Below are 7,511 nucleotides of genomic sequence, written 5' to 3'. Positions count from 1 at the left end.
TGTGCCCTAATAGGAAGCCTAGCTGGCTGCGAGGATAAGTAAGGAAACCGACTTCTTAGTCAAGTAGGCCAATCACAAGGACTCCATTAAAGCTAAGTTTTCCAAACTAACAGGGACTAGTCTACCAAAGGGGGACCAAACTCCAAAGTATGCATCACACTACCTGTAGACACCCCATTTTGTTTTGTTTTAATCAACAAATAAATTAGTGTGTTAAATCCATGTGAGAACCCCCTCTATCATTGATTTATATGTTTTAGGTCATTAATATCTTGATCTGACTTTACGGATCATCAATCGGGACAAAATAAGCTAGGGTCACTTCATAGCCCGGACCCTGATTCCATTCCGAGACCCGATTTCCGTAAATCGTTAGATCAATGGCAGATCTTGACCTGGGTCTAACCATCCAAAACCACCTAACCTCTCCTCTCATCCTAACCATCCAAACCTCACCTAACCTCACCTAACCTCTCCTCTCATCCTAACCATCCAAACCTCACCTAACCTCACCTAACCTCACCTAACCTTACCTAACCCCACCTAACCTTACCTAACCTCATCCTCTCATCCTAACCATCCAAAACCACCTAACCTCACCTAACCTCCTATCCCATTCTCCTATAAATACCCTCTCATCCCACCATCCAAGAAAAGAAGAAAAAGAACCCCTCTCTTAGAAAATTCATCCCTCTCCCTCATCTCTTCAAGGGTTCGGCCATCCTTGCCGGATCGGGTGATTTTATACGTTGGGTGATATATATCAAAAGCAGTCATTATCAAGCAAGGAATCATCTTCAAGGAATTACCATCAAAGAAAAATCAAACACAAAGTGGGTTTCCAAAGAGGTAGGCATTTATTTCAATTCTATGTAGGGTCTGTTTTCATGCATATCTTTTACTTTAAAAGAAAAACCATGTTAGGAAGCATGTAGGGTCTGTTTTCCCCCTGGTTAGCCTCTGGTTAGACCCTGGTTGCACCCAGGTTCGCTGCTGGTTGCACCCAGGTTCGATGCTGGTTGCACCCTGGTTCCCTACTGATTCGCACCCTGGTTCCCTGCTGGTTGCACCCTGGTTCCCTACTGGTTCGCACCCTGGTTCCCTACTGGTTCGCACCCTGCTTCCCTGCTGGTTGCACCCTGGTTCCCTACTGGTTCGCACCCTGGTTCGATATTGGTTCGCACCCTGGTTCCCTGCTGGTTCGCACTCTGGTTAGACCCTGGTTGCACCCAGGTTCGCTGCTGGTTGCACCCAGGTTCCCTGCTGGTTGCACCCTGGTTCCCTACTGGTTCGCACCCTGGTTCCCTACTGGTTCGCACCCTGCTTCCCTGCTGGTTGCACCCTGGTTCCCTACTGGTTCGCACCCTGGTTCGATATTGGTTCGCACCCTGGTTCCCTGCTGGTTCGCACTCTGGTTAGACCCTGGTTGCACCCAGGTTCGCTGCTGGTTGCACCCAGGTTCCCTGCTGGTTGCACCCTGGTTCCCCTGCTGGTTCGCACCCTGGTTCCCTGCTGGTTCGCACCCTGGTTCCCTGCTGGTTCGCACCCTGGTGCACCCTGGTCCGCACCCTGGTTTGTACCCTGCTTCCTCCTAGTTAGACCATGGCTGGTCTCGGGTTTGCTCCTAACTTAGACCCGACTCACTTGACCCTAACCATTAACCCAATCCAACCAAGTCATATCCCAACACAATCCGAGTCGCATGTCTGAATCCATTTGGCCGAATCTCATAAGCCCGCCCACTTTGAATTCCGAAAATTCAAACCCTTGATGATTCCAATATGCTCAATTCTTTGATGCAAATTCCCAATTCCAAAATCCCATTGCTATATCAATGTTTTTGAATCTCAAGTCCAATGCTCAAATACAAACCCGATTCCTGATCCAAATACCAAACCTGTTTTCCAAAATCCAAGCAACCTCCCCAGCGGAACTACGTGTGGCTTGATCCCCATCGCGGGGTACGTAGGCAATTTGGCACTCCCAAGTTCAGTCGCACCTTTCTCTATCTTTCTCATTCCCTCACACTATTTCATCATCTCTTCCATCCCTTTTTTCACTAACCTCAAGAACTGAAATCGATTCACCTCGTGTCTCTCGGAACCGTTGGATTACGGTTTCCGTCGTAAGGACCCTTAGAGCCCAATTTAGGAGCACCGGTGTCGTGTCGTGTCCTAAGTTTTAGGGAGTCTTAGGTTTTAGGGAGTCCTAGAGTTAGGAGTCCAGCCTCATCACGGACGTTTGCTATGTATAGCAACCGTGCCATAGGTCTAGTTACACTAGTCACCCAATCTTTCCCTAGGACAAGCCTAGTAAACTAGGATGTAGGCAAACCTGCATTAGTCTAAGGGACCATTTGCATTTAGATGAGAATCATATAGCATCTTAGATGAAATCTTAAGATAATAAAATCCTCAACTTGAATTAAATAACTTCTCCTAAAACTGTTGAAACAGTCAATCCCGTCTAGGTCGGTGTCCTAGTTGAGTTAGGCATATGTAACTTAGCTTAGGTGCACCGAACTACGTCGACTCTGATCCCAGTGAGGCTTGGGTACATAGGCAGCTTGGATGTCTGACGGCATACCACCCGCGAGTCGGCACCACAACAAATTGTGGTGTTTTGGATATTAATTTTCTTGTAAATGCTTAATCAAATCATTTAGGGCTTTCCATGAAATTAGAATTCTAGGAGAACTTTCACTTAGAATGAATCCAGACAAATTAATAAATCAAGATACACATCTAGGATTCACATTGAAATTAGATCATAGGATGCATGTCACTTAGTTCGCACATTAACATAGAGTTGAATGAGCCATTTAAAATAAATTTAAAAGAGTTAGCTTTTGGAATCGAAGACCGATTATCGGGCAGGAATGATGCATGTGGCGGATAACTCCCCATACCTTCCATTCTCGTAACCAGGTAGCGAGTCTAGATTTCTGGTTAATTTCGGGTCCTAGATCCCACATCTAGGTGGCGACTCTGTCAGTCTCTTTCGTGTGGAATTCGGATTGCCTAAGTGATCCCAAGTTCACATGAAAGACGAATTCAAATCAATAATTAAATGCACACGCCAATCGCGTGGATACAGGAGACCAAGAGAGAGAGCGCGGCGGCTCGCGCCCCACCCCTCTCGCGGGATTCGAGTACCACAGTTTGGCGACTCTGCTGGGGACCACCTAACTTCATTAAAATTCCAAAAGATAATTCATTTGAATTTAATTTAACTGGCTCATAAAAACTCTATATTTGTTAGATTAGTTTGTCTTGTTTTATTTTCTCATCACATTTTACTTAAACTCAATCTAACAAAACCTGAAGGCATCATAGATTGCGTAAACTTATTGCACACACTTATATCACTTGCATCTAAACCCTTGCATTTCACATGCACACACATCCTATTTTAGGAACCCGGAGTGTTATCTAGCATGGTTGACTGGGATTTCATCACCTGGTGCCTCTGTGCTAGAGAAGCATTCCACCCTTAGCCTAGTACCTTTATGGTGCGTAAACGGATCTCTTGTTCACGTACTGATACGCCGGACACTGGTACAGTATATCGAACATGGATTCGCGCTAAGGGGACTCTTGGCCTTACCCCTAGATTAACCCACACATGCATGCAGTATACGAACACATGTGCACCACATGTGTGAGCCTAGTTTAGGATATCTTACCCATTTGTGTCTAGATTAGGCCGTAGTCCATCTTCCAATGGCTACGATCGGTCCTAGGTACACAAACAAAGTCATGAGTCGAGATCCTCTCTCCACTCCGCTAGATTAGGATTAGGGTTGATGCCTTCAGGTAACACTGTTAAAATGTGCGAAGACTAAAAACTTTTTCTTTGGGGTTAGGATATAAATCCCATCATTTCCAAAGATCTCATAGGATTAGTCATTCATGATCTATCCGTTGAAAATAGTCCTATGCAATCTCACATTTTGATCATGTGTTTATCATTCGTCTCTTGTGGGATTCGATTGTGTCTTCATTGGCAGAAATTGTGTCTCAATCATTTGATCGTGCAATCTTGATGATCCAATCTTGCCTGTACCCTTGGTCTCTTCCTCCTCTAAGGGCAACCTTTTTCAAGAATATTTCTGCTAAATCCTTCAGAGTTTACTCTCATAATCCTTGAACTAAGGGCATTCCCCTATGCGAATCTGTCATCATTGTCATGTCTTGGTCCTTTAGGATTCATTCTATTGTCCCAACTACTTGTGAGCCAGCTTTCGCCGAGCCTCCGAAGCTAGACAGTTGCAGCAGTTAAAGTTTTAGTCATTTACTATTTTATGTTGAGTCAGTCACCATGGTCAGTACAATTGTTGAGTCCGGTCTTACAATTCAAGGTCAATGCCTAGTCCAGGCAAGTTATCTTTTGATTTTTCTATTTTAGGGTCGTGAATCCTGAGCATGTTCAGAATAGGTTGTCAGATGTAAGAACTTTCTCTTTAAATGAAATTGGAAGTCCCAATAATTCACTTGTGTCCGTTTCTTAAGTGTGCTTCTGATCTTAAAATAAGACTCCCTCCTCAAATGAGGACAAAATTGACGAAACTCCACTTGAGTCACAACGATTACTTGAACAAGAGGAGGAGCGCCAATCTCAGCCTTTCAAAGATGAAATTGAAGTGGTAAACACTGGCACTGAAACCTTGATCCAGTAAATGCCGATTGAAAATACATTACCCTCTAAAGAGTGTGAAGAGTTGGTAAACCCATTTTGAGGATAAAAAGATGGTCCGGTAAGCGTTACCATTAATGCCAAGAGAAAGACCCAGATAGAAGGTTCAAGAAAGAATGAAGTGAATATCATATGCTATGCAAGGGGCATGGAGTGGAAACAACTTTCATATTTCCAATCAATAACCTTGGTTCTCAAACTCATAGCATGAAGCCAACAAATTCAAGATAAGAAGTTCAAGAGCAAGCATTGAAAAGTGATTATCGGATATCAAGAGTTACAAATCCATAGATGGAGGATGTCAAAGAACAAGTTTCGCTCTATGAAAGTCGAAATCGCGTATTAGAATCTTGAAAGAAGAAGATCAATTATCTCTTACCTGGAAATGCCGTCAAACTCCGAAAAAAAAAAAGAAAAAAAAAATAATAAAAAATAAATAATCAGTACCAGAGGGACTCTAGTAAGCTAGATCGACTCCCAATCTGAACATCGAAAGGCCTCCTTTGGCCGATAAATCCCAAAATCAGAACCCAATGTCAAAACAAATACCTGTTTGCAAACCCTTTGAGCCTGAATGAAATTTTCTTGAAAACCCATCAAACTAGGGGCATTCGCCCCGAACTACGCGAGACCTGATCCCTACACTGGGGTACGTAGGCAGCTCGGTTAAACTGAGTTCGGTCAATTCAAAAAAGAAAAGCAATTCAATCGATCCAAAAAAAAAAAGAAATTCAATCCTTTCAGAAAAAAGAGGGACAACTTCCAAAAGAAGAGAAGTCAATTATTCCAGAAAGAAAAGAAAAATGAAAAATCAATTAACCTTCAAGTAATCTATCTTCAAACTAGGGGCATTCGCCCTAAACTACACACGACCTGATTCCTACCTTGGGATATGTAGGCAACATGTTCACAGGTTCGGTCGAAATCTTTGTTGAACCTTAAGCCATTCTTTGAAAAGCCCTATCCTACCTATAAAGTCCTTCCGGTGTTCAGAACTAATGATCTAGGTCCCGAAACACAAAAAGAAAAAAAATGATGATGAATAAAAAAATGGAGTTTGAAGATCTGCTAGACTGAAAACCTGAAAGGGCGGTTTAGGCAAAATTTAAGATCATTCCCCTGCTAAGTTGAAAACCCGAAAGGGCGGCTTAGGCAAAAGCTAAGGGGATAGCCTGCTGAATCGAAAACCTAGAAGGGCGGTTCAGGCAAAAGTTAAGGCTAGCACGGTCCGCCAAGTTAAAAACCCTGAAGAGGTGACTTGGTCACGGTAAGAGAATCATTATAAGAAGGCTACAGCCGGTATCAAGACTGAAGATCAACTGAAGTTCAAGCAAATTTATAAGAAGGCTACAGCCGGTATCAAGACTGAGGATCAACCGAAGTTCAAGCAAATTCAAATGACATCCTCAAAACTGGGGGCATTGAAGCTAAGCAATCTTAGGGGTCGTAATTAAATCCTTGAAGCATTACTGTTTTAAGGAAAAAGTCCAGTGTTTACCAATTGAAAAAAAAATTCCTCGAAAGGATGGACTTACCAAATAAAATGTTAACTAAGTCAGAAGCATTACCGTGTCTGTCTGTGTAGTTAGTCAATCTTTGTCATTCTATGTTCACTCCTTCAGAGCTGCTCAATCCTTTGACTAGTGTCTTTTATCTAAGTTTTCTCTTTAAAAGGAGTCAATCGTCATCCATATGTCCAAATGATGCAACTGTCTCGGTGAAGGAGGCCCGACCTCGTCAGCTCCCTGCGATTGTACCTGAAAGAGTTCGAGAATCTAGTCAAACAGCTACATTTCAAAGAAGATCAACTCAGAAGAATTCAGAAGTAGAAACATCAGAAAGCCCAGCTTCCATAAAAATGTCATACCCCAGGAAGGCATCTTAAGCTTGGAAGAGCTTCAGATGCAATGATGGTCGACCCAATTTCTCAGAAAGATGAACCGTTAAAATTCAGAATTTCCTTCCAGTTAGTTTGGTTATATCCAAGAGAGCCGTTGTTCTAGATTACCAATTTCAAGTGTCTTGTTCAAGGTTTCAGTTATCCAAATCCCCAAAGACAAGACCAGCAGTCTCTTTGAGAAAAATCTTGTTGAAGTTTCATAAAAGTGTTTCTGATCCATTCTTGTTAGTAATGGTTCTTCGTTCCTAAGGTTTGCCGTTTCATCATTCGTCAAAGTCCTAGTTTCCGATATCTTTGTCAGGCACGATCTATAATATCCCCGATTTCATTGAGTTCAAAAAAAAAAAAAATCCAAAATTCATCAAATCCAAAAAAAAATAAAAAATCCAAAATTCATCAAATCCAATTCTACGTCAAATTCAAATTCCCAAAATTCATCAAATCTAATTCTACGTCAAATTCAAATTCCCCAAATTCATCAAATCCAATTCTACGTCAAATTCAAATTCATGAAAAATCTCCAAATTCTTCATTGTCAAATTCATTAATTCATCTCAACCGAAGTTGAAGCCGTAAAAATACGGTATTTCATTCTGAGTCCATTCAAAAATGTTCTCTTATTCTCTTTGAGCATCATACAAATATGATACCTCATTTCCTTGGAACTCCGTAAAAATACGGTATTCCATTCTGTTCTGAGTCCATTCAAAAATGTTCTCTTATTCTCTTTGAGCATCATACAAATATGATACCTCATTTCCTTGGAAGCCGTACAAATACGGTATTTCATTTCGAGTCCATACAACTATGGTCTCTTATTCTCTTTGAGCATCATACAAATATGATGTCTCATTTCCTTGGAAGCCGTACAAATACGGTATTTCATTCTGAGTTCATTCAAAAATGTTCTCTTATT

General features: G+C 41.9%; 1 long non-coding RNA gene across 1 annotated transcript; it reads left to right on the top strand.

Annotated features, from left to right (window-relative positions):
* The first annotated feature begins 293 nt into the window (after window positions 1-293).
* Window positions 294-7,205, top strand: LOC143851715 (uncharacterized). Its single transcript, XR_013236471.1, has 2 exons — window positions 294-849; window positions 4,010-7,205. It is a non-coding gene; the product is annotated as an uncharacterized LOC143851715 (long non-coding RNA).
* Window positions 7,206-7,511: the final 306 nt, after the last annotated feature.

This window comes from Tasmannia lanceolata, unplaced genomic scaffold (assembly GCF_043159265.1).
Source record: "Tasmannia lanceolata isolate RefF3 unplaced genomic scaffold, GAP_Taslan_0.1 ptg000018l, whole genome shotgun sequence".
Lineage (NCBI taxonomy): Eukaryota > Viridiplantae > Streptophyta > Magnoliopsida > Canellales > Winteraceae > Tasmannia > Tasmannia lanceolata.
Note: the sequence above shows the minus strand (reverse complement) of the source record. Positions and strands in the feature narration are given on the sequence as shown.